This window comes from Ursus americanus, chromosome 3, assembly GCF_024610735.1.
Source record: "Ursus americanus isolate L20-20 chromosome 3, mUrsAme1.1.p, whole genome shotgun sequence".
Classification (NCBI taxonomy): Eukaryota; Metazoa; Chordata; class Mammalia; order Carnivora; family Ursidae; genus Ursus; species Ursus americanus.
This window is the reverse complement of record NC_142129.1, coordinates 85,338,816-85,362,065: the sequence shown is the minus strand read 5'-3', so window position 1 is coordinate 85,362,065 and position 23,250 is coordinate 85,338,816. Positions and strand designations below refer to the sequence as shown.

General features: G+C 44.9%; 1 long non-coding RNA gene across 1 annotated transcript in view; it reads right to left on the bottom strand.

Moving 5' to 3' along the window:
• Positions 1 to 13,228: 13,228 nt before the first annotated feature.
• Positions 13,229 to 23,250, bottom strand: part of LOC148110419 (uncharacterized) — a 33,838-nt gene continuing 23,816 nt past the window's right edge. The window contains exon 3 of the long non-coding RNA XR_015724044.1: positions 13,229 to 13,682. This is a non-coding gene — a long non-coding RNA (uncharacterized LOC148110419). The remainder of the gene's footprint in view (positions 13,683 to 23,250) is intronic.

The window sequence follows — 23,250 nt, the reverse complement described above, 5'->3', positions numbered from 1 at the left end:
AGAGAGAATCTTAAGCAGGCTCCACATCCAGTGCAGAGCCTGACAATAGAGCTCAATCTCACGACCCTGAGATCATGACCTGAGCCAAAACCAAGAGTCTGACATTTAACCAACAGAGCCACCCAGGCGCCCCTTCACTGTGTATTTCTTCCTGAGGTCATTTGCCAACAGCCCATCAGACTGTGAGCGCCATGAGGAAGGGCCCACATCTGCTTCATTCACGACTGTACCCCAGTGTGAGTCACAGCACCATTAACTTGTTAACCAAATGAGTCAGTCCACAGAGGAGCCTTGGACCTGAGCTCAAGCCAGGGGCAAGACTGTGTAGCCACCCAGGCCCTAGATCACGGACAGTCGCTCTCACAGAGAAGACAGTAATAAATGAACCACCGGTTGTAAGCAAAGGATCAATTAAAGCCCTGTTTACATTTCTTTGTCAAACATAATCACTTAGTGTTTGAATTAAAGTCAGGCTCACTGTTTACAACCTCTATTGTGCGTCAAAAATTGATATGAATCCTACACTGTGAGACAGTTGTACAAATGCTATCCCGACATTTTGCTAGATGGGGAAAGCAAGCCACAGGAAGTTCAGTAACCAGCCCAAGGTTACAAATCTAGGAAGTGATAGAGCCAGGATTCAAACCTGAGCAGTTTGGCGCTAGTGTCTGGGTTTCAGAGCACTCTTTTGACAGCCTGTGTGTCCCAATTATTGAACTCCACAGAACCACCACATATGTAAATAGCACATGGGTCCTCTAAAATAGAATGGTGCCTCCCTCTCCTACCACCTCTTCCTCAATCCTGCCCCCATATCCCTTGGAAAGAAAAGTAACTCGGAGGGCGTCTGTGGGGGGGGGGGCAGGGTATAGGGGAAGAGCCTAAAGAACCAAGATTAAATCTGGTTTAGGTTGGGTTTGTTCTTTCTTTGTTGTTTGCTGCTCTAACAAGAAGTTCCCCTGCCAATCACTGAGCAGGTGGGGTGTGGAGCGGTTTGGTCGTCAGGAAGGAACGGAAGGGGTTTCTGAGGTCTGGGTTTTCCTGATTCTCAGACTGAGGGGATAGGCTCTTTGGTATTTTAAGCTCACGGGCCTCCTGAATGGGCCACTTGGCACTTATCGATGAATCATCCAGGTTGACCCTGGGAAAAAGGGGCAAGATGAATGAATGCCTTTTGTGGGCTTTGTCTGCGGAGATAAGAAGAGCCCCAACTCCTGGGGGTCTCCGAGGCAAAGGCCTGGATAGGAGGCTGTGAAAGCAGGTATGGAGTCAGCCAGGTCAGTGCCTCTGCTTTGAGGGGACCCTTCAGGGCAATGGCTGATCTGAGAGCCATGGGACCCCTTTACAAGTGAGTGGCACTATGGCCAAGTGGGCAGTGGAATCAGCCATACACCTAGGCAGCAGCCAGAGAGCCCCATGGCCCTGCTCCATGGCAGGTGGAGGGCTCCTGGCCGTGTGGCAAGGGACAGTACACCAGCCTAACCCTTGGCACTTGACAGTACTCATCAGAGCAGCTGGATTGAGGCAAAACTGAAAAGAAAGTTTTTATTCAGTGCCCTCAGTTTGGGACACTTCTCCAACAGGCTTTCAGGAGAGAATATTCTAATAAACACTTACGTAATTGTTCATGGGAGTCAATAAGTTCTCCAGGCATATGAACTGGAGGGGAGTAGGGGGAAGTGGTATCAGGCAAATAGAGGTTTTTACTCAGATTTCCCCTATTCCTACCCTAACAAGGGAGGACTGGGAAGGAACCGTAAGCCTTTTCTCTTTAAGTGTTTCTGAGGTCTTTGATTCAGCAAGGTCCTTTCTGCCTGAGATGTCTCCCACTTTCTCTGCATTTCCTCTGCCTCTGTTAAAGGGGTACCAGGCGAGGGGGAAAGGGCATGGGGAATGAGAGAGTCTGCCCTAGGCAGAAGTGAGCAGCTGCAGTAAGCTGGACACAGGGCTCTCTTCGCTTCATCACTGTGTCTGCTTAAGGGCGCCTGGCTGATACATTAGTTGACATACCAGTGTCCCTGGGAAACTCCAAGAAGTCAATGCAAGCAAGCATGAAAGAAAACTGAGAACGATCTGGGGTTTCTATGTACCCAGCCTGGAGGACAGCTCTGCTTTCGTGAATCAAATCCGTGGGTTGCTAACTTATGCTGAGGTCTAATTGTTAGAGCCGAGATGGAGGCCAGAGTTTCCTTGGAGAGTCCACCATAGAACTAGGTTCTATGACTCACAGCCTTGACAATGTGTGGTCTGTGAGGGAGAGACAGCGCCATTCTAGCCATGGCGGCACCCAGAGGTGGTGGCAGTAACCATCACTGACGAGGAACCAATTCAGACCTCCTTGGGTTGCAGCTGAGAAGGTGATGCTTGTGGTGGTTGTTTTTAAGTAGCCTCTCCACCCAGTGTGGAGCCCAGTGCAGGGGCCTGAACTCACAACCCTGAGATCAAGAGCTGAGCTGAGATCAAGAGGCAGACGCTTAACCAGCTGAGCCACCCAGGTGCTCCAAGAAGGTGATATTTGTAGCAGGTGAGGTTTCAGAAAATGATAACAAGAAGACATTTCTTCATGAACTGATTCAAGAAGACACAGTATGTGTATGTTTGAATATCTTAATTTGAATACATGGCCTTTGGCAGTAACTCCTGGATCGGCTTAATCAACTATATGTGGTATGTGTGCATGTACCTGTGTGTGCGCGCACACACACACACACACACACACACACACACACACAGTATGCATACAAGGGAATTTTTTGGCAAGATACTACACTACCGGTCAGTAGGATTGGGATGGGCATGGGAGAGATGCTGGTCACAGCCTTCCCATCTTCATCTTCTTGGGGAATTTGGCCTCCCATGATCCCCAGAAGGAGAAGCCTCATTTACCCTGCTCATACCACCCATAGCCACAGATGATTGGAGCACAGTGCTCAACCAACTCAAAGGACCCCAGGCCATAGACAGGGCTGTGCCAGTCATATTTGCTCTTTCGTTTTTTTCCTTTCAAGACATTGACCTAAGAGACATGGACATGGTCAAATGATGGTAGTTATGTAGAATCAAGATAGGGGAAGTGTGAGGTACCTGGCTGGCTCAGCTGGTAGAGCATGTGGCTCTTGATCTCAGGGTTGCAAGTTCGAGCCCCATGTTGGACATAGAGATTACTTAAAAATAAAAATTTTTAAAGGAATTTATGTATGCATGTATGTATGTATTTGAGAGAGAGAGAGGGTGTGCATGCATGTACGAGTGAGCACAAGCAAGGGGAGGGGCAGAGCGGAAGGGAGAGGGAGAGAGAACCCCAAGCAGACTCCCTGCTGAGCATGGAGCCTACCCGGGGCTCGATCCTATGACCCTGAGACTACGACTACAACTGAAACCAAGAGTCCGGTGCTCAACCAAATGAGCCACCCAGGCGCCCCTTAACAATAAAATCTCAAGAAAAGATTGGGGAAGTGGGCTGATAAGTAAGTAGAAAAGGAAAGAGAAGCAGGAGACAGAAGCAGACACTCAGATGAAAGCAGAGAAGAGAAGAGTCTGTGGACCTGTGAGAGAGGCAGGGGAAGCTTGAGATCTCAACACCCCAGGTCCACTCCGAGTGATCCAAAGAGCCTTCATTGCTAATCTCAGTGTCAAACCTTTAGCCCCCATTAAACTCAAACCAGTTTGAGTAGTTTCTGTTTCTTGCAACAAAATAATCCCTAAAGCAGTATGATTGGACAAAATGAGAGGATAGGTGTCCAAGACCACAAAGACAAGCGTACCTATATGGGGATCATTAGGATGTCTGATTTTGGTAAGGTAGAGTCAGTCATACAACACGTGTGCCGGTTCATTTAAGCTTTGAGCTTTTTCTCTAAGGGCTGTCAGTTGCTCTAATGGAAAATTCCACTCTAGGGCAGTCAGCTAGTATTTTATCAGAAAAGCCACACTCCAGAAGCAGCCACTTCAAGTGCTTCTGTGATCAATGTCTCACTGAATACCTGAGGCTTTGTTAATTAGCATAGTGAATGTCAGAAATGGAGTTTTATTGTTTAAATTAGTACATTGTTAATAGGTACGATGAATATTAGAAATGAACTCTCGTTGGTGAAATTAAGGTATTCAAGATAGGTGGATTGGCTGAAATATTTTAGTCCTGTACCATCCTTCACTGTTCCATGAGCAGCACAGTAGACATGGAGATGTGTGCCCAGGGTCCCCCTCCCAGGAAGGGCTTGCTGCAAGGAGTGCAGTCGGCAGACATCTCCAGCCACTCCCTCAGGGTCAGCTTCAGTTGTAGAGAGCCTCCTTGCAGGAGTCCACCCTCCTGGGGCAGCCCTTATCCAGTGGATTGATTGACCCTGGTAGGGATAAAGTCCCAGCCATTTTGACAGAAGGCAAGACAACCCTGATGGGCAGCCTTCAGTCCAGAGCTCAACACTGGGTTGCTTGATCCCTCCTCCGATGTACATATGTTCATATTTTCCCTCTGCTCAGTCTCTATTCTTTCACCCTCCATTCTAAAAAAATTTACCTTAAATTGTATTGAATTGAAATCCTTCTAACTGAAGTAGATTCAAATAAAGCAGTTATTATTAACTAGTAAATAATAACTATTATTTTTTAGCATTCATACTATATTAAGTTATTGACATAATGCTGTTCAATTTGTGGATTATAAAGCTCCATCAATATGAAAATAGATTACATCATATTCTTCATAAACTAGGAAGGGAAAACACATGCAGTAAGTATAATCGATACTCTGCGATATTCAATTTTGAGCTTTTTTTAAAAAGCCAAACAAGCCAGCCCTGTATGTTAATTCATTTCATGTCAGTTCCATTCTGTTTTTGATGATGGTTCTTTCCCCCCTTTCTTTTATGGGATTTAGTCCCTAACAAATATTTTCCACCCCAAACTCTGTCTCAGCACCTGATCACAGAGAGCTTGAATGGTGACAAATGGTGTAGGGCACCACTGAGGCTTACAGCCCTGTATTAGCGCGCTCAGGCTGCCATGACAAAGCACCAGAGACTGGGTGGCTTCAACAACAGATAGTAACTGTCACACAGCTCATCCCAAATGAAGATGTTGGCAGGGTTGGTTCCTTCCAAGGACTGTAGGGAAAGCATCTGTCCCGGGCCTCTCTCCGTGGTTTGTTGATGGCTGTCTCCTCCCTGTGTCTCCATGACATCTTCCCTCTATGCGTGTCTATGTCTGTGTCCAAAATTCTGTCTGAGATCTCACCAGAAGCACCATTAACATTCCTATTCCGAGCAGCATTCTGTTCATGATGGTATGTGTATGCTCCAAGACAATAGAAACTGCTCTCCAGCTCTTTCCCTCCTGAGCTCTCACCCAAACCACTTTCACACCCATATTTCCACAAATGATCTCTTCAAGGCAATCTAGGCTTTTTCTGTCCTGTGCTTTAAATTTGTCCATTTCCCTACCCTTACCCCATTCCAAAGCCACTTTCACATTTTAAGGGATTTGTTACACCTGCGGCCCACTTCCCAGTATTCGTCAGTGTTCTCCAAAGAAATAGAACCAATAGGAGATAAAGATCTAGATATAGAGAGATTGAGATTTATTTTAAGAAATTGGCTCACATGGTTGTGGGGGTAGCAAATCTAAAATTCAAAGGGCAAGCTGGGGGCTGGTAATTCAAGTAAGAGTTATTGTTGCAACTCTTGAGTCAACTGATGAGTCTGAAGCCTGGAAACTCAAGCTGTATCTCTATTTGCAGTCGGGAGTTAGAATTTCTTCCTCTTTGGGGCATCTCAGTCTTTGCTCTTAAAGCCTTCAACTGTTTGGATGAGGCCCAGCTACATTATGGAGGGTAATCTACTTAACTCAAACTTTACTCAAAGTTTTCTAATCTAAGTGTTAATCACATCTAAAAAAAATGTCTTCACAGTAACATCTAGACTGGTGTTTGACTGAACAACTGGGCACCATAGCCTAACCAAGTTGACACATAAAATTAACCATCACAAATGTGTGCCCTGACAGATGGCCCCTGAGGCTTGCTCCAGTACGGCTCAGTGTCTGTGCATTGGTTCAGGGGAGCTCTGGCCACCTGTTGCTGAGTCCCAGCGTAACAGAATCCTGCCTCTGGGGTATTGTTCCCCCACTTCGAATGACCCTCTCATGCAAGGCGGTGGTAAGAGCTCTTAAAAGAACCGAGTGTTGAGTCTCCATTGAGTTTACCAAATAGTTTGTGTAAACTATTTGAACCTGTTAATAAAAAAGCATTTTATACATTTCTTATGCATGACCAAATTTGGTAGAAGATTTGGTCTCTTTACAAACTGGGAGCAAAGTTATAGGGGAGCAGTTCACCTTTATTTACCTTGATCTCCTTTAATAGCTGTCATCACTACCAAGAACCTAAGGGCATCATGACCAAGTTGACGTAGGTCAGTTCATAATGACAGTGATGTGTAGCTTCATTTTAGCTCAGGGACTCTCCCATGACTCACCACTTCATTTCATTCAGGTCTTACTGTTCAAATGTCATCCCTTCTGAGCAGCCTTCCCTGGTGAATCTAACTACATTAGCCATTGGGCATACACACACATGAGTACACACATACGCCATTATCTGTCACTATGTCCAAATCCTGCTTCATTATTCTTAATGGCACTTATCAAACCTGAATGATATTTAGCAATTTTTTATTTGGTTTGTTTTCCTCCTCTGCCAGTATGTGAGCATCAGTAGGCTATATGCCTTGCTCACAGCTTTGTCCTTAGAGCATGGAGCCATACTGGGCCTATGTTAGAAGTTAATCATTATGTGTTGATCGAATATATGAACGGACCTATGCAGAAGATCTACACCTGTCAGGTGGCAGCTATGGGACACTGGGGTTTTAAGGCACAAAAGAGATACTTTAAAAACAAGTGGTCAGCTGTCAACTTTTGGTCTGTAAGCCTGCTTTACCACCCTAACCTTTGCCATTCTCACCCTTTTAAGCATCTTGATCCTTGGTCTTCCACATAAAGAAGGTTCAATTTCTGGTCCCCAGGAAATAGTTCATCTGACCAGTCCAATTGCATGAGAACTTCAGTAGATGTTGTTTTATGTCAAGGGGTATGTTTTGATTCTTCATGGGTTAGTTGGTGTTTCTCAACAGAAACACTGAAATATAGTGACAGGTTGCTAATTAAAAGGACAAGGCCTGGCGAGTGGGGGTGACTGCTAAGCAGAAAGAGTACACTAAATAAATTGATAAAGCAAACAAAACTCCAGAGGATGTTTTAAGTCCACATAGAAGGACACTCTGTTTTCAAATATTGCTTAATTAGATAAGAAGCAACTACCTATTTACCAAAAAACTAGTGTGTCAAGTACAAATCATTCTTCATTAAAGCAATTCTCCTCCATTTCTAAACCGTTCAGCACTTTGCTAATATACTTGTAGCATAGATATGCAGAAAAAGAAAAAGAAATGTATCTCTAATTAAATCTCTCCTCCCAGAATTGGTTTATGTGAAGTTTTCATTTTTCAGCACCTACAGAAACAATAGCAACCTGTGTGACTCAGTAGTGGTGATGGTGGAAGAGGTGGTGGAGGTGGAGGAGGCAGAGGAGGTGGTGGCAGGGGTGGTGATGATGGTGGAGGAGGTGGTGAAGGTGGAGGAGGCAGAGGAGGTGGTGGAGGTAGTGGCGGGGGTGGTGATGATGGTGGAGGAGGTGGCGGAGGTGGAAGAGGCAGAAGAGGTGGTGATGATGGTGGAGGAGGTGGTGATGGTGGAGGAGGCAGAGGAGGTGGTGGGGTGGAAGTGGTAGCAGAGGTAGAGGAGGTAGTGGAGGTGGAGGAGGGGGTGGAGGTGGTAGAAGAGGTACAGGTGGTGGTGAGGGGGAGTTTGAGGTCCGGGAGTGGAGGCAGAGGAGGTGAAGCTGGGGGTGCTCCAGGTGGAGACAATGACGGTGTTGGTGCAGGTGGTGGTGGTTAGAGAGGTAGTAGTAGAAAGAAGAGCGTACACCTCTAAACCCCTCTATGGACCAGCCCTGAGAGACACGCTGTGGAGGCTTCCCCCTCCACCAGATCTGGCTTCAGTCCTCTCATCTCCAGAAGTTCTGGTTTCATCGAATGTGTTGGGATTGGCAGCTGTGCAGGGTTGACCTTCTGTCAACAGGTCCTCGCCTTTGCCGAGTTTAGATTTGGAGAAATGTTGCCATCTAGTGCCCCATAGGAGTCTTCACTCTTTGAGACAACAAACCAGCCTCCCCCAGCTTCATCCCCCCCTCTCCCAGACCAGAGGTCAGACACACCGCAGGCCAGGACTGGTGAGCACAGTCCCCTTACCTACAGGAGGAATTATGGAAGTGTCTCCAGAAGTTTTTTAATCCCTTTTCTCTTTACAAAATGCACAAAGAGAAAGAGCTAGATACAGCAAGAACAGTAACAGAATTAAGATTTAGGCCAGAGTTAACATTTACTGTGTAGAACATATTGAACTCTGTGAGGAATGGGGAAAAGAAATTAAGGAGAGTTCTATATACAACAGTGAACTGCATGAAGGGGAGTCATAGCATGGCCTGAACCTTGCACTCTGGGTCACCTCCTTTCTGAACCTCTCATACCCCTCCAGGCCCACCAAGCTGTAAACCCTCCCAGCCTCGCCCACGGAAAGCCCCCGGTCTGTTCTCTCAAGTTCATCCCCCTGACTTTCTGCAGTAACAGCTAGTTACATCCATCAGCGACACTGTAGTCTGTGTTCCTTGACCTCCCCTGTCAGGTAGAAGAGGCATATTTTTAACAGAAACCCTCAATGACTTCACAATGATTAGCGACTCTGCCGAGGGGCAAGTGGCAAGCCAGGCTGGTGGGGGAGCTGCTTTGATCAGGAAGCTTTCTGTAGTTTCTCTCAAACCCCAGGCCTGCTCAAACGTCAACCATGACCTTATCTTTCGGGGTGGATATATCTTGATTTAGATGTACATACTCATTTGTTTCCTTGATGCCAATCTCCCCAACTAGTCTGTTGGCTCCATGAGCGTGGGGACCCGGTCTGTTTTGTTCACTGCTAAATGCCCAGTGCCTAGCACCATGCCTGGCTCACAGGAGTCCTCTGACAAATGCTGGAGAGAAAAACTGGTGCCCATCTATGGTGATATTTGATGCAGTGCGTGGAGGCTGAGAAGTACTGCATACAACACTGACTGGTGTCACGGTTCTCCAACTGTTTTCCCAGAGCCCTTGGGTCACTGGATCTTAATTAAGCTGGAGACCCTCCACCGTCACGAAGAGACCCCCTTTCTCTACCTCCTCACCCCAACCCCTGGGCCCTGGCAAGACTTTAAAAGGTTCAAAGCAGCACAGTGTGAAAACAGCTCATCCGGTCCCTTCATTTTACAGACAAAGAACCCCACGGAAAGCAAAGAAATGTGGAAAGGTGACAAAGGTAAGAGATGAAGACAAAAAAGTATATGTTAGAGAAGGAAAGTGCTTTGTCACATTTTCCCCTTTCAGCCCTTCACCGTGATTACAGAATGCTCCTCAAGAGCTGTTCTCTCTCCTTCAGGAATTCACAGTGAGAAACATCCAGGCTGTCCTGGAAACAAAAGCGGCCTGGAGAGAAGTCAGGGGCTTGGTGTGCAAGAGGAACCTGTGGCCTCCAGGGGGCTTTGAGGATCCTGATGATTAAGAGGGTGTGTGCATCGCAGAGGATCTGTCTGGGAAATAGCACCCAAGTTGAGACGTTGAGGACAAAGGCTTTTCTGTCCTTTGCCACCCGTGAGGCAGTGCTTTTCTGAGCAGCTCTGATTATAAATCCCTGTCCTGCTAAGATGGGTAAACTTGGCAGCATTCGAGATCTGCCTTGTGTCTTAACTGTTTCTCAGTTGGTTTGGGTCTGGCAAAACCCCAAACGCATTCTGCCAAGTACTCTTTCCCTTAATTTCAAATCCCCTGAGTGGCTTAAGGGAAATTTCATCCATATGTTTCTGAGTCATTTACTGTGAACTCATCTTTTGGTAAAAGAAATATGTTCTCAAGCCAGCACAGTCCAGAGAATAGCAAAGTTTTAGGCTGAAATAGGTCATGCTTTCTTTGGGAAGAATTTCCTGAATTTTCTGAGTACGAGAAGGAGGGAAGAGAGCAATATTTCCTGTTCTCATATCCCTTCCTCTTTCTGCATGTCCTTCCTTAAGGTTTACTTGAAAGCCTCTATAATTTATGAAGCTGGTAAATGCCATATTTGCATTTGGATCTAAACAAACTCTATAGAATTGTAGTTTTCAACACAAATTCTCATTTTTAACCCACATTGGAAAAGAAACAAGCAATTATTGAACACATACTACACAACAAGTGCATCTCAGTGGCCTGGTAAGATAGACATTATCCTCATATGGAAGGAATCTGAGACTAAGAAATATTAAGTAACTAGAAAAGGCATGTACTTAATGAAAGATAAAGCCAGAATTCAAACCTAGGGCTGACTCCCAAGTTCACATTCTCTCCACCTGTGTGTGTTCACTCAAATACATAGAACAGAGGCCCAACATGTTCTAGTTGACAGTCGCCCTAGAGCTAATGATGGATTCTGGCCAGATGTGTTTCATTAAGGCAACGGGGATTAGACTTGACCTTACTGCAAGAGACTTACCCCCTTTTCTGTTGCCTCAGGAGAGTTTAGAACCTACCTTACTCACTGTGGTGAGATGTCATACAATTGACATTTCATGGAAATTGTCAGTCTTGGAAGTGAAGTTTTTGATATTGCCAATAATGATGACAAGTCTCCAGGTATAGCTATCAGTTTACAGGAATTACAGGTAATAGAGGAACATGATAAACAATACCGTGGGGATGCAGTCACAAAATCCAGAATGTTGAAAATTACACAAGACAAATAGCCCAGTTTCTTCAATAAATAAATACCAAAGTAGGGGCAGCTGGGTGGCTCAGTCACTTGGGTGTCCAACTCTTGATTTCAGCTCAGGTCATGATCTCAGGGTCTGAGATAGAGTCCTGCATACTCAAAGCAGAGTCTGCTTAGGAGTCTTTCTCTCCCTCTCCTTCTGCCCCTCCTTCTGTGCTCTCTCTCTCTCAAATAAATAAATAAAATCTATAAATAAATAAATAAATACCAAAAGGGGGGAAAACGAGGTCAAGAAAGCCTATATATTTGAAAGACAAGACATTTCAACTGGATACAAAGTGTGGATCTTATTTGGATCCTGACTCAAGCAAACTAAGAATAAAAAGAAATCACGAGATAATCAGGGAAATTTGAGCGCTTCCTGGATATTTTATTTTAACAAATTAATGTTTTATGTTTTTAGATGTGATAATGGTATTGTGATTATGTTTAAAAAAGGAAAGGCAGATCTTATCTCTTAGAGATACTACTGACTTATTTACAGATGAAACAATATGATGCCTTAAACTTGTTTTAATGTAATGTGGAGTTGGGGGGGACAGATAAAGGGAGCCTGGTCACATGTGAACATCCATTGAGGCTAAGGGTTCCTTATATTAGACAGACATTTATATGTTTGAAAGTGTCCATAATTAAACTTTTAAAAATTGTTATAATTATGATGAGATTCTTTTTAAAATAAAAATAATTCTAATATTTTGCTTCCTGGACGAAGTCCTCGGGGAAACAATTTTGGGTGATCTTGGGCTAATGGTAAAGTCAATATATGCTCCCTCTCTGGCCTCACATGAAAATGAGAACAAGAACTTTAAATTAGGTTATATGACATCACATATTTTCTTTTGCAACTTTTTTGATGGGCCTTTCCTAATATACACTAAGAGAGCACATGATATGACATGCTCCCATGACATCCACCTCCGGCTGTTTCAATAACTATCTTGTCTTATCTATGCCTTTCCTTCCCCCACTCCTGATGGATTATTTAAAAACAAATTCCAACACTCACCATGATGGACACGGAGTAATGTATCAAATTGTTGAATCACTATATTGTACACCTGAAACTGATATGCCACTGTATGTTAACTATCCTAGAGTTAAAATTTAAAACTTAATAAAAAAAAATCCATGCATCATCATTTCATTTGTAAAATTTCTGTGTACATCACATATTTTTCTTTCAGATTCAGGGGATTAACAGGAGCCTCAGATGGATTTGTAGAGTGAAGAGTCCACCCAGAGACAACGAGAGATAATCTCACGGATTTGGAGGTACAAGGAGACAGGGGAGGGCAGTTGGGGAGGCTGCAAGGAAGAAAGGCAGCAGGTGTTGAGTAACCATTGAGAATGGCAGATTAGAGGCTCAGAGCCATACTTGGGGGCTGCAGTCGCAGGAAGGGGAGGTCCCTAGCTGATGTCCAGAGTGGGGGAAGGGCTGGTTATGGAGGAGAACAGGGTCAACCCGTCTGGCCTCTGCTCTCGCCACTTGGGCGGTGTGACGTCATCAGGCCAGAGCTGCCAGGGAGGGAGCCGCGCCACCTGGGCGGTGTGACGTCATCACGTCAGCGCTGCCAGGGAGGGTGCCGCGCGGTACAGGCAAGGTTTGGGATCCTGAAATTGGTTCACGAGAACTGTCAAAACGTTTATTTCCAACCAATTTGTTAGAAACACTCCTCTGCCTCTTTCAGGAGAGAAATGCAAGGTACATTTAGCCTTTTCCTGATGACTTAAAGGTCATCAGGGACAATTTTGGGTTGAGCTCAAATGTGGTCATGCCTCCAGAGATTTGGGAATTATTTTACATGTGTGCTCCTAAGCCAGATGGTCACTAGATTGTTCTTTTTTAACAGGATAAGATGAAAGTGGAAGACAATCTTCTTTCCCATCAGCTGTAGCTTTTTACAGCCATCAGTGTACCTCTGTTCTGCTTCTGACTTGGCGCTTCTAACCCGGCTGTGAAGATTGTTACACCTGTGTCTCAGGTAAGAGTCAATTGGCCATGAGAATCCAAGGGGCTCACCTCTGATTACAGTGTATGGAATTTGTGCCACCTATTTTGCGTCTTCAAAGCCTCGTTGTGGTTTACTTTTTAGTTATTAGCTGAATCCTGGGCGGTTAAGGCTGTTGAGTAGATGATGTATTACTTCTGTATTGCTCACAGCTGTTTGATAAAAGATCAAAAAAGATCCTAAATCAGATCTCAGCATTTTCCAGAGATCAGAAAATATGGCAAGACCTAGGAGCTGGGCATTAAGTAGCCCGAAAATATAGCACACCATGGTAAAAACATCCTCCCGGACACCCCGGGATCTTGGTGGGAAAGAATCACGAGTGGAAATGGTCATTTTTAAAAGCACGTTTTATTCTAGAGAAGTGCACCTAACAAAAAGAGACACAGAACTTTAAATAAGAACACGTTCAGAAAAATCAGTAAGTCTAGGAGGGAAAAAATGCTCATCTGATGAAGTGAATGAAAGATGTTTTCCTAAAACATAATACGAAACTTTGCATAAAGAGGCCAGAGGGCCTCGACTCCCCAGACATCTGTTAACGTCTCGGTGACCCACATGAAGAGCAGGTGGTCACCTTTCCTGTTGTCTTACTGACAGTTCCCTCTCTCAGCAAGGAGACCCCATTTTCCATTTCATTTTGACCAACAACGAAGTGTAGTTGATGTGTTGGAAATGAGAGACCTCTCCTGTCTGATGCTCATGGTGGTCCGGGGTTCCCCAGCACAAGAGATTGGAATGCAGGGTGCTGGCAAACAAGGGGCCTGGAGAAAGAAGGTTTTCACACTGTAGGGAAAAGACAGAAGACATTTTATGAACTGAGGCCTAGCAGTGACTCTCAACCCTTCCTGAGCAGCAAAATCATGTGGGGAATATTTATTCATCGAATTTCCTTGGTTGAGGTAAAATTTAAATAAACTAAATGTACAATCTTTAAGACCCCACACTGCATATGAGCTTAGATGAATGCATATGCTTGTCACCCATCCTGCTATCAAGATATAGGATATGTCTGTCACCCCAGAAAAATCCCTCACTCACTTCCTGGTCACAAATGGGCTGTGCCTTCCTACAGGCAACGTCCGTTCTGTTCCTTTCTCTGTATCTTGGTTATGATGGTTCTTGAACTTCATATAAACGGAATCACAGAGTAGGTCATCTTTTGTGTGTGGCTTCTTCACTCGGCCTCATGTTTCCCAGGTCCATCCATGTTGTCACATGAATCGGGACCTCTTCTCTGTAACAGTGGGGACAGACCACAGTTTGCTCCTTCTGTCTCCAGTTGAGGGACATATGGATTGTTTCCAATTTGGGGCTGTTATTAATGTGGCTGTGAAGTCTTTGAGTGTACGTGTGTTTTGGTTTCTCTTGGATAAAAACAGATGTTGTGTTTCTGTCCTGAGGTGGGTGTGTGTTTCACTCTGTGAGGAACTGCCAGACCAACATGGTCACACCATTCTGGTCCCCTAGCAGAAGCCTGTGAGGGGTCTAGCACTTTCCATCCTCATGTTGTCAGGTTTGTCTTTTACTTTAACTGTTAGTGGGCTTTTGATTTTGGTTTTACTTTGCCCTTCTCTGATGCCCAGTGGTGCTGAACACATTTTCACATGCTGATTGGCCACTTACATATTTTCCTTTGTGAAGTGCCTATTCAAGCTTTTTGGCCGCTGGTTGTCTTGTTACTGAATTATAGGAATTGCTACGATATGCTGGATACAAGTTGTTTCTCAGATATATGTGGTAAATATTTTCAACCAGTCTGTGACTTATACCTTCTTAACAGTCTTTTTGATGAGTAGAAGTTTTTAATTTTGACGAAGTCCATTTTTACCTTTTTTTTTTCTTTTGTGATCGTCTGGGCAAACTTAAAGTAAAAATACCCATGCCCGGGCACGAGAGATCTGGTTCAATTGGTCTGGATTGGGACCAAGCATCGGTGCTTTTGAAAGGTTGCTTGAATCCTTCCCATGTACAGCCAAGGTCGAGAACACCAGCACTAAGAGGCAATACGACTCGAAATATAGAGGGCTCTAAAAAATGAAATTCTGGAAATATAACACGGCATAATCCAAATGAGCATTAAGGAGATACCTTAAAACCCCCTGTGTCAGTGCAGGGGATGTTTCGGTGAGGGGGTGGGGAGAGGGGTACAGAAGGAGGACGGGGCGGAAGAGGCTGTGGGCTTGACAGCTCCTTGAAACACCCAGAGAGCAAAAAATGGACCTTGTAACATGGTGTTTGGGACAAGAAGATGAACAAGAAAGACGAGGGCTTGGAGTAGATGAGGAACAGATGACGGATCTGCCCAGGCACGCTTGTCCTTCTGTCCCCTGCCATCTGGAAGCAGAATGTACAGCACCAGTGAAAGAGAACACAGGCGGCGAAGAGGGACCGGCAGCTGAAGATGGATGGGGACACGGAGAGGCAGCCCCGAGCAGCTCTAAATGAGCTCAGGTTTTCAGGCCTCATGAATTACAGTCCAGGGAACAGGAAGACCTCGCAGGGGTAATTGAGGAATCACACTGTAATCTCTGAAAATCATGGACTGAGGGAACATGGCCAGAAAACCCAGGAGGAAAAAAATGCTCCAAGTTTCAAAGCAAGGGCTGTCAGCAACCGTCAGGTCATGGCAGTGTCCCGCATGTGCCCCGGGGATGGGCCCCTTGAAGACTGGGCAGCCTGAGGCAGCTGTCCAGGGAAGCCCAAACCCGCCCTGCACACAAAAAAGCAGGTCTGCCTACAAACCCAGTTGACAAGACTCTCCTTGCCAGGCTAGATCTTATGAACGCAGGTCTCGGCCCAGCCCTGCTTCACTATACCTTTAGCTTCTCTTATAGGAGTAATAATCCTGCTGTTAATTATTTACATTTATTGAGTACCTACTATATGCCAGGCTCGTGTTTCTCAAATTCTAAACTCTTGAGTCCTCAAGAATCCACACTCATCCCAGACAGAGATCCATAGATTGCTTGTTTGCAAAGCACTGGGTAGTGAGTGGCTAAATACAGCCAGACAGCAGAATAGTATTCTGCTGAATAGTATTCAGTTTGAAAACGAAATGAGCTATCAAGACACAAAAAGACATGGAGGAATGTTAAATGCATGTTACTAAGTAAAAAGAGGCCAATCCGAAAAGACTAGATACTATATGATTCCAACTATATGACATTCTGCAAAAGGCAAAACTATAGAGACAGTAAAAAGATCAGTGGTTGCCAGGGGTTGGGGGGAGGAAGGGGGATAGGAAGAGCACAGCGGATTTTGGGGGAGTGTAACGACTATGTGTGATACTTCAGTGGTGGATACACGTCATGGTGCGCTTGTCCAAACCCACAGAATGCGCGCCACCGCCAAGAGTGAGCCCTTATGGAAACTAGGGACTTTGGATGATATTGATGTGTCAGTGTAGGTTCATTGACTGTAACAAATGTGCTGGGGGGTGTTGATTTTGGGGGAAGCCGTGCATGTGTGGGGTAGGGGTATATAGGAACTCTGTTTTCTGCTCAATTTTGCTATGAACTGAAAAGTCCCCTAAAAAATAAAGTCTGTGTTTAAAAAAATAAGCTAAGAACAGAGAACAAAAATTTTGTAGAGAACATTTGGACTCCTAAAAGTACAACCATGAACCCAGTTGAAGAAATAGTGTGTAAGGGGCTTCATATGCATTATTTCTAATTTTTTTTTTTTTAAGAGAGGAGGAGAGGGGGTGGGAGGGACAGAGGGAGAAGAAGAGAGAGAATCCCAAGCAGGCTCCACACCCAGTGCAGAGCCTGACATGGGGCCCCATTGCACAACCCTGAGATCATGACCTGAACCAAAATCAAGAGTCGGATGCTTAAACAACCGAGCCACTCAGGCGCCCTGCATTATTTCTAATTCTTAAAATCACCAGCAGGATATGTATTATTATTCTAATTTTAGAGATGATTTAACTGGGACAGATTTAAGTAAGTTGACCCAAATCACATTGCTAGTAACTGGCAGGACAGGATTAAGCTCAAGTCTTCCATGTAATGAAAAACCCATGCTCTTGACCATGGCACCCCACCCACCGCCTCCTACTGCCACCTCAGCTTACCTGCTGTGTACTTACTTAGCCAGCTTCAGCTCCATCTCAGACCTCTTTCAGCCTAGCTTTGCTTGCATGCTTCTCCCCTCGTCCCGACTGTGTTGCTGCCGGGACCCCTAACCTACCCTCAGTCCAGTCCTCAGTCTTAATTCCCAGCCCTGTTGACCGAATGTTTGCCATCCTCCTTCTAAGCTAGCCAGCCCCTTACCCAGCACCACTCCTACCTGCAGCCTCAATTCTGCCTTCCTCTCATCTGTATACCCAGCCGTGCCTTGCCCAGCCCAGCCCCGCAGCAGGAATCAGGACCCTGTCCTGGCTCAAGCCCCAGGCATAGCAGATTGAGCCATGAAATGGAAGCACTCCTGGTCCCCCCTGCCAGAGGTAAAGGAGACCAAGTCTTCATCACTTTCAGGAAGTGATGTTGTCATATTAACTAAGATCAGTCGTAGACCAACATCGGACACCATTTATGAACTTGAGGTGCCTTGTTTTGTGAAGAGGCTTATATTCATCCCCAGCTCTGGTGTCTTTTGGAATAAATGGCTATAATGTCAATACTCTAAGTGGTAGCTCTCAAGGGACAGGACAAAAGTCATTAGCTCCCTTGCAAAGTAAAAAAAAAAAAAATGCGAGCCCAATTTTGCATTGTTATAAGGAACCACTATCCATGAATTCCTGCACCAACAATGCCTACATCATGACCTCGTCTCTTTGCTAAGACATGGAAGCAGATGGTCCATACTTGTCTGGGAGCCAGTTTCAGTAATGCTGTTATTCTCTCTGTCCAGAGATGGGTGGCAATATCTGTTACCTATTTAAATACCTTCTGGAATTTTGGAGAGTGCTTGTCTATAAGATGATATTTCAACTTTTTAATGCGTTCATTTTAAGTATAATTGCCGTTCTAACTTTGTATGTGAAGTCAAGTTCACATACAAACAGGGAAAAAAGCGGGCAAATGGTCAGCCAGCCAGTAGAAGTTGGAATTGGTGGGCGGAATTCCTGAGTCCCTCATGGCAGCTATCACATCTTTTCTCCACAAAGGTGAAGCGATGCCTTCTGGAAGTCAAGCAGGGGTTGTGCCATAGCAAAATAAGGGATCATTTGCTGAGCTCCATCTCCCTGAGTCGTAGCCATGGTCTATCGAGGACACTTGGAGAGCCTAGGAGGCTCAGGGGTATTCTCATCTGAGCCAAGGCTAAGAATGAATATCAATTTTATTAATTATTTTGTGTGTGGGAACTGAAACGTGCGGAGTCCTCAGAAGCCATGATCCTGACTTTGTTGCCCATGATGAACATTACTACCAAGGTCACACTGGTGTGCACTGGGACGCAGATCCCATGCGACCCACCCACCACCGCCATGAAGAGTTCATCAAAACCAAGTTTTGCCATCTATCTTCTTTGGTCATCTTTGTGAAAAAAATAATACCAGGGAGCTAAGGCTATGAAACGGGTAGAAGGCTTTCAATGCCACAGTCATGCATGGCTGCTGCCTAATTCACCAGGCCAGGTCTTGGCAGTCGTGTTCTTTACCAGATTACACTCTCAGAGGCCTTATACCCCAGATAAGTAAAGGATAGAAGCAGACATAATAGCCTCTGGGCTCAGCCTAATCACTAAGCAAGCTTTCTGTGCTCACCAAGCAATGATTGTATTATAATTTGGCTTCATACATAATTGTTACAAGCTAAGAATGTACTAATTAGTGAACATGAATATTCTATCTTCTTAACAGTTATATTTTTCAAAATAAGTTATTTAATAATCTACTCTATACAAAATGAATTAGTTTCCTACTGCCACTATTAACAATTACCACAAAGGTAGCAAGTTCAACAACACAAAGCTATCATCTTAGAGTTCCGTAGATCAGAAGTCTAAAATCAAGGTGGGCAGGGCTGTATTTTTGCCAGCGGCTCTATGAGAGAATCTGTCTCCTTGTCTTTTCCAGCTTCCAAAGGCCATCCACCTGCATTGCTTGGCCCGTGCCCTTTCCTCTGTCTCCAAACCCAGCAATGTTACAATTCTCTGATTCTTCTTGTGTTCGTCACATTTCTTTATGGGCCACAACTCAGAAAGGTTCTCCACTTTTGCTCTTAAAGACTCATGTAATGACATTGACCCCACCTGGATAATCCAGGAAAATTGCCCCATCTCAAAATCCTTAACTTTATCACATCTGCAAAGTCTGCTTTCCCATGTAAAGTAACATATTCACAGATTCTGTTGATTAGAACATGGATATCTTTGGGGGCCACTATTCTGCCTACCCCAAAGATAAAAAGTAATCTTAACGCCATTCATACTTTCAGTGCCTCTCATAATCCCTGGGTTTGTGAATTAGAGTTTATGAGATTGGTATCATCTATTTCAATTTTTTAAGGGAAGGGCCATCTTTCATTTATCAGGCTTAATAGCATTATGGAACAAATTATTCATCAAAGAGTATTTATTGAGACCCACACTGTGAGGGAGGGCTATCATCTAGGCATGATCTTTTAGGGAAACGATTTCAGTATCTATTAATTTCTCACCCCTTATCTAAAAGGCCCTGACATGCCTCTGGATTTACAGGTGAAATACAAAACTATAGAAATACATTTTTTTCACTGGTGGGAGTCAAATTTCTGGATCGTATCAACTTCAAGTATGGCATCCAGATGGATCAACACCATCCCCTACACACCTATCCCACTCAGCTCCAAGATGAGCCGTGTTTATATTTTGAGGACCTTCCACAAAAAGCAGCTACCAAAATTTTATACCTTTGAGGAGTTATCCACTGGATCTTTAAAGACCTGAAGAAATTATTTACCTCTGTTCTGACTCACAGCAACCTTTCCAGGGAGAAGGAGAACCCCTTCCCTATCTCCTGTCCTTTCCTGGTCTAGATATCACCAACATGGCGACCCTGCAGGAGCATGACTTTCTACAAATTCTTCTCCTTCAAAGAGATCTAGACCAATGCTGTCGCACAGAACTTTCTTCAGTGATGAAAATGTTCTGTAATCAGCATTGATCAATACAGGAGCAAGTAGCCACATGTGGCTACAGAGCATTTCAAATGCAGCTAGTGTGACTTAGCAACCAAATTTTTAATTTTGATTCATCAATTTCAATTTAATATAAATGTGGCTACTGGCTTCCATATTGGACAGGGCAGGTTGAGACCATCTGGGAAAAAGGAGAACTTGGCCATCAAGGTCACATTTTGATGCTGTAGATCCCACCTAGAGGGATAGGAATCAGACAGTCTATCATACCACTGTGCATGGACCACTGCAAACCCATTTCCAGAGTCTAAGATGCTGAGACCAAGCATCAGACCTACTGTTTCAACATCACCACACACAGCATCCTGAGCGTCCGGAAACATAGGTTTTCTCTTCTGGCCCAGAGGACTGCCTCCCCGGCCAGTTCAAGGCAGCAGGCTCAATGCACAAGATTGCCCAGAAATTTGTCACAACTCATCCTTGCTGTCTTTGCATTTTTCAGCAGAGAGCAGCAGCAAAAGGCACAGACCAGCGGCCACTGTTTGGCCACTGAGGCAACCATAGAGTACACCTTCTTTTTTTTTTTAATTTTATTTATTTACTTAAGAGAGAGATTGAGAGAGAGCACAAGTGGGGAGAGGGGCAGAGGGAGAAGCAGACTCCTCACTGAACAGGGAGCCCAACGCGGGGCTTGATCCCCGGACCCCAGAATCATGAACTGAGCCAAAGGCAGATGCTTAACCGACTGAGCCACACAGGTACCCCCAGGGTGCACTTTCTAACTCCCAGACACCATGGCTGTGTCTTATTTCTCAGTTGGCACCACCATTATATTTTATAAATTGGACCTTCTGGCAGTTCTATAAGGAGATGCCAACAAAAAATGGACATATTCAAGGAGTGTTCTTGGGTCAGCTCTTCATTGAGTCTCTGCCACATTCCCAGTAATTTAACCCAGTAACTAGGCTGTGGGTGTAACTGGTGTTATCCCGAGCTCCCCAAGGCAGAGTCTTTCACCACTATTCATCATATTGGCTAATGCATCTACTAACATAGCTCATTTTCTATCAGGCCTACAAGAAACCCACGGCAGCTATGACTGCCCAGATGCGTATGTGAAATGCATTTCATTTTCATGAATCCTCCCAAGTGGGTTCCTCTGTACTGTAGCCTCAGTTTATACCCCAATTGTTGCAAAGCAGAAATTAAAGATGACTTTTTCTCTATGCTCCACTACCACCATCACCAAGCTATCCCTTCTCCCCACAGGTAAATTTCCCCTCTCATACCCATTTGTTCTGCTACATTTATGCCAGTTCCTGCCAGCCCCCAGATCTCTTAAAGCCATCATGTTAAAAATAACTGCCAGTGCAAATGTCCCATTGCCAGGCCAATTCATACATAATCTTGCACCAGATCAGGTCTGTCTATGAGATTAGGGTGAACAAACTGTCTCTCTGGAGAAATTCTCCATGTTAGGAACCTAGTGCAGATACCCACCAAAATGCTCCAATTCTGCCATTTCTGCTATGTACCCAAAACTCTAAGATGGTGACTGACTCTTCTCTAGTCCTATTTCCCATTGCCTAAGTCATCCACTCTGGGGGACTGGGGCCATAGATCCTCCTTACCCCTCAAATTCATCTGCTTCTTCATCATCCCCTCCTCTTGGCAACCAAGCTTGATTCCATGTCATGCCCATAGCACCTGGCTGCCTCCGCTCCTGATGAAAGATATGAAAGGATTCCAAAAAAGTTTTAATTCCTGGTGAACTAGGAGATGTGACCTGGTATTGTACCTTCTACATACATAACCTCTAAATAACAATGCCCTCTGTCACCAATAAGTATCATGACCCAATAGACTGAACTTGGATAGGGGGACATAATGTTTCAAGATAGAGACCATTTAAAGGGCTGGTATTTCAAAGGGACTGTTCATTCATTAATAGTGAATGTATGAGTGCCTAGATTTGATGAATATTTTTCATTTACCTTGATGTGCCAAGCTCTGTGCTAAGCACTAGGGATTCCAAGATGTTTTCTGGCCCTCAAGAAGCTCACACTGTAGAGGAGAGGCAAGCAAATAAACCAATTATTACAATACGCAGTAACTATATCCTGTGAAAGAAATAAGATAAGGGCACTTGGAGAGGGTCACGTTCTTTATAATGGGGAGAGGGAGCAGGTGGTAGGCAGGGGAGGCACGCTGAGCAGACTAGCAATGAGTCAGGTGCATGGGGGTAAGGTTGGGGCAGGTATTTCTGGTGCCAGGGGCAATATGTTCAGTAGCATCTATGAAATGACCACCCAGAACACAGATGACCAGAGCCTGAGGTGGGTGAAATAAGGTGGGAGGAAATGGGACGTGAGGTACCCCCAAGGAGGAGCAGCCATTTCATGCTAAAGGGCATGATTTCATTCTGAAGGTCATAGGAAAACCAATGAAGGCTGTTGAAGCAGGGGAGAGATATGATCCACTTTGTGTTTCAAAATAAGGACTGAATCCACATTGTGGAGACTTAATAGGAAGCCAAATCTGTAGGCAAGAGGACCAATGAGGTGGCTGTGTAGTGATTCAAGAGTGAGATGACAGGGGTGCCTGGTTGGCTCAGCGAGAAAGCACTTGACTCTTGACCTTGAGGTCCTGAGTTTAAGCCCCACATTGAGCATAGAGATTACTTAAAAAAAACAAAAACAAAACCAGAGTGAGATGACAATGGCCAGGGTGAAGACAGAGCACTGGAGAGAAACAGGCAGTTTGGGGAAATATTAGAGGTAGAAAGAATAGGGCTTGGTGATTAAACTGGCCAATGGGAAGCAGGGGCACTGTAGGAGAACCCCCAAATTTCTGGTTTGGACAGTTGGGTAGTTGGTGTCATTTGCTGAGGCAGGGAATGAAGTTGTCCTATTATACAAGACCCAAGGAGGCAGCTTATTCCTCCAAGATCCATCCCCACTCTTTTTTTTTTTTTTAAGATTTTATTTATTTATTTGACAGAGATAGAGACAGCCAGCGAGAGAGGGAACACAAGCAAGGGGAGTGGGAGAGGAAGAAGCAGGCTCATAGCGGAGGAGCCTGATGTGGGGCTCGATCCCACAACGCCGGGATCATGCCCTGAGCCGAAGGCAGACGCTTAACCGCTGTGCCACCCAGGCGCCCCTCCATCCCCACTCTTAACTCACATCAGCCTCACCCTCCCGACTCTTAGATTTTCTAGGCTTCTTAGTTTCAATCAAACATCAGCCTCCAGTCTTCTCCTGCTTCCCGGTTTTGCTCCCTGAAGG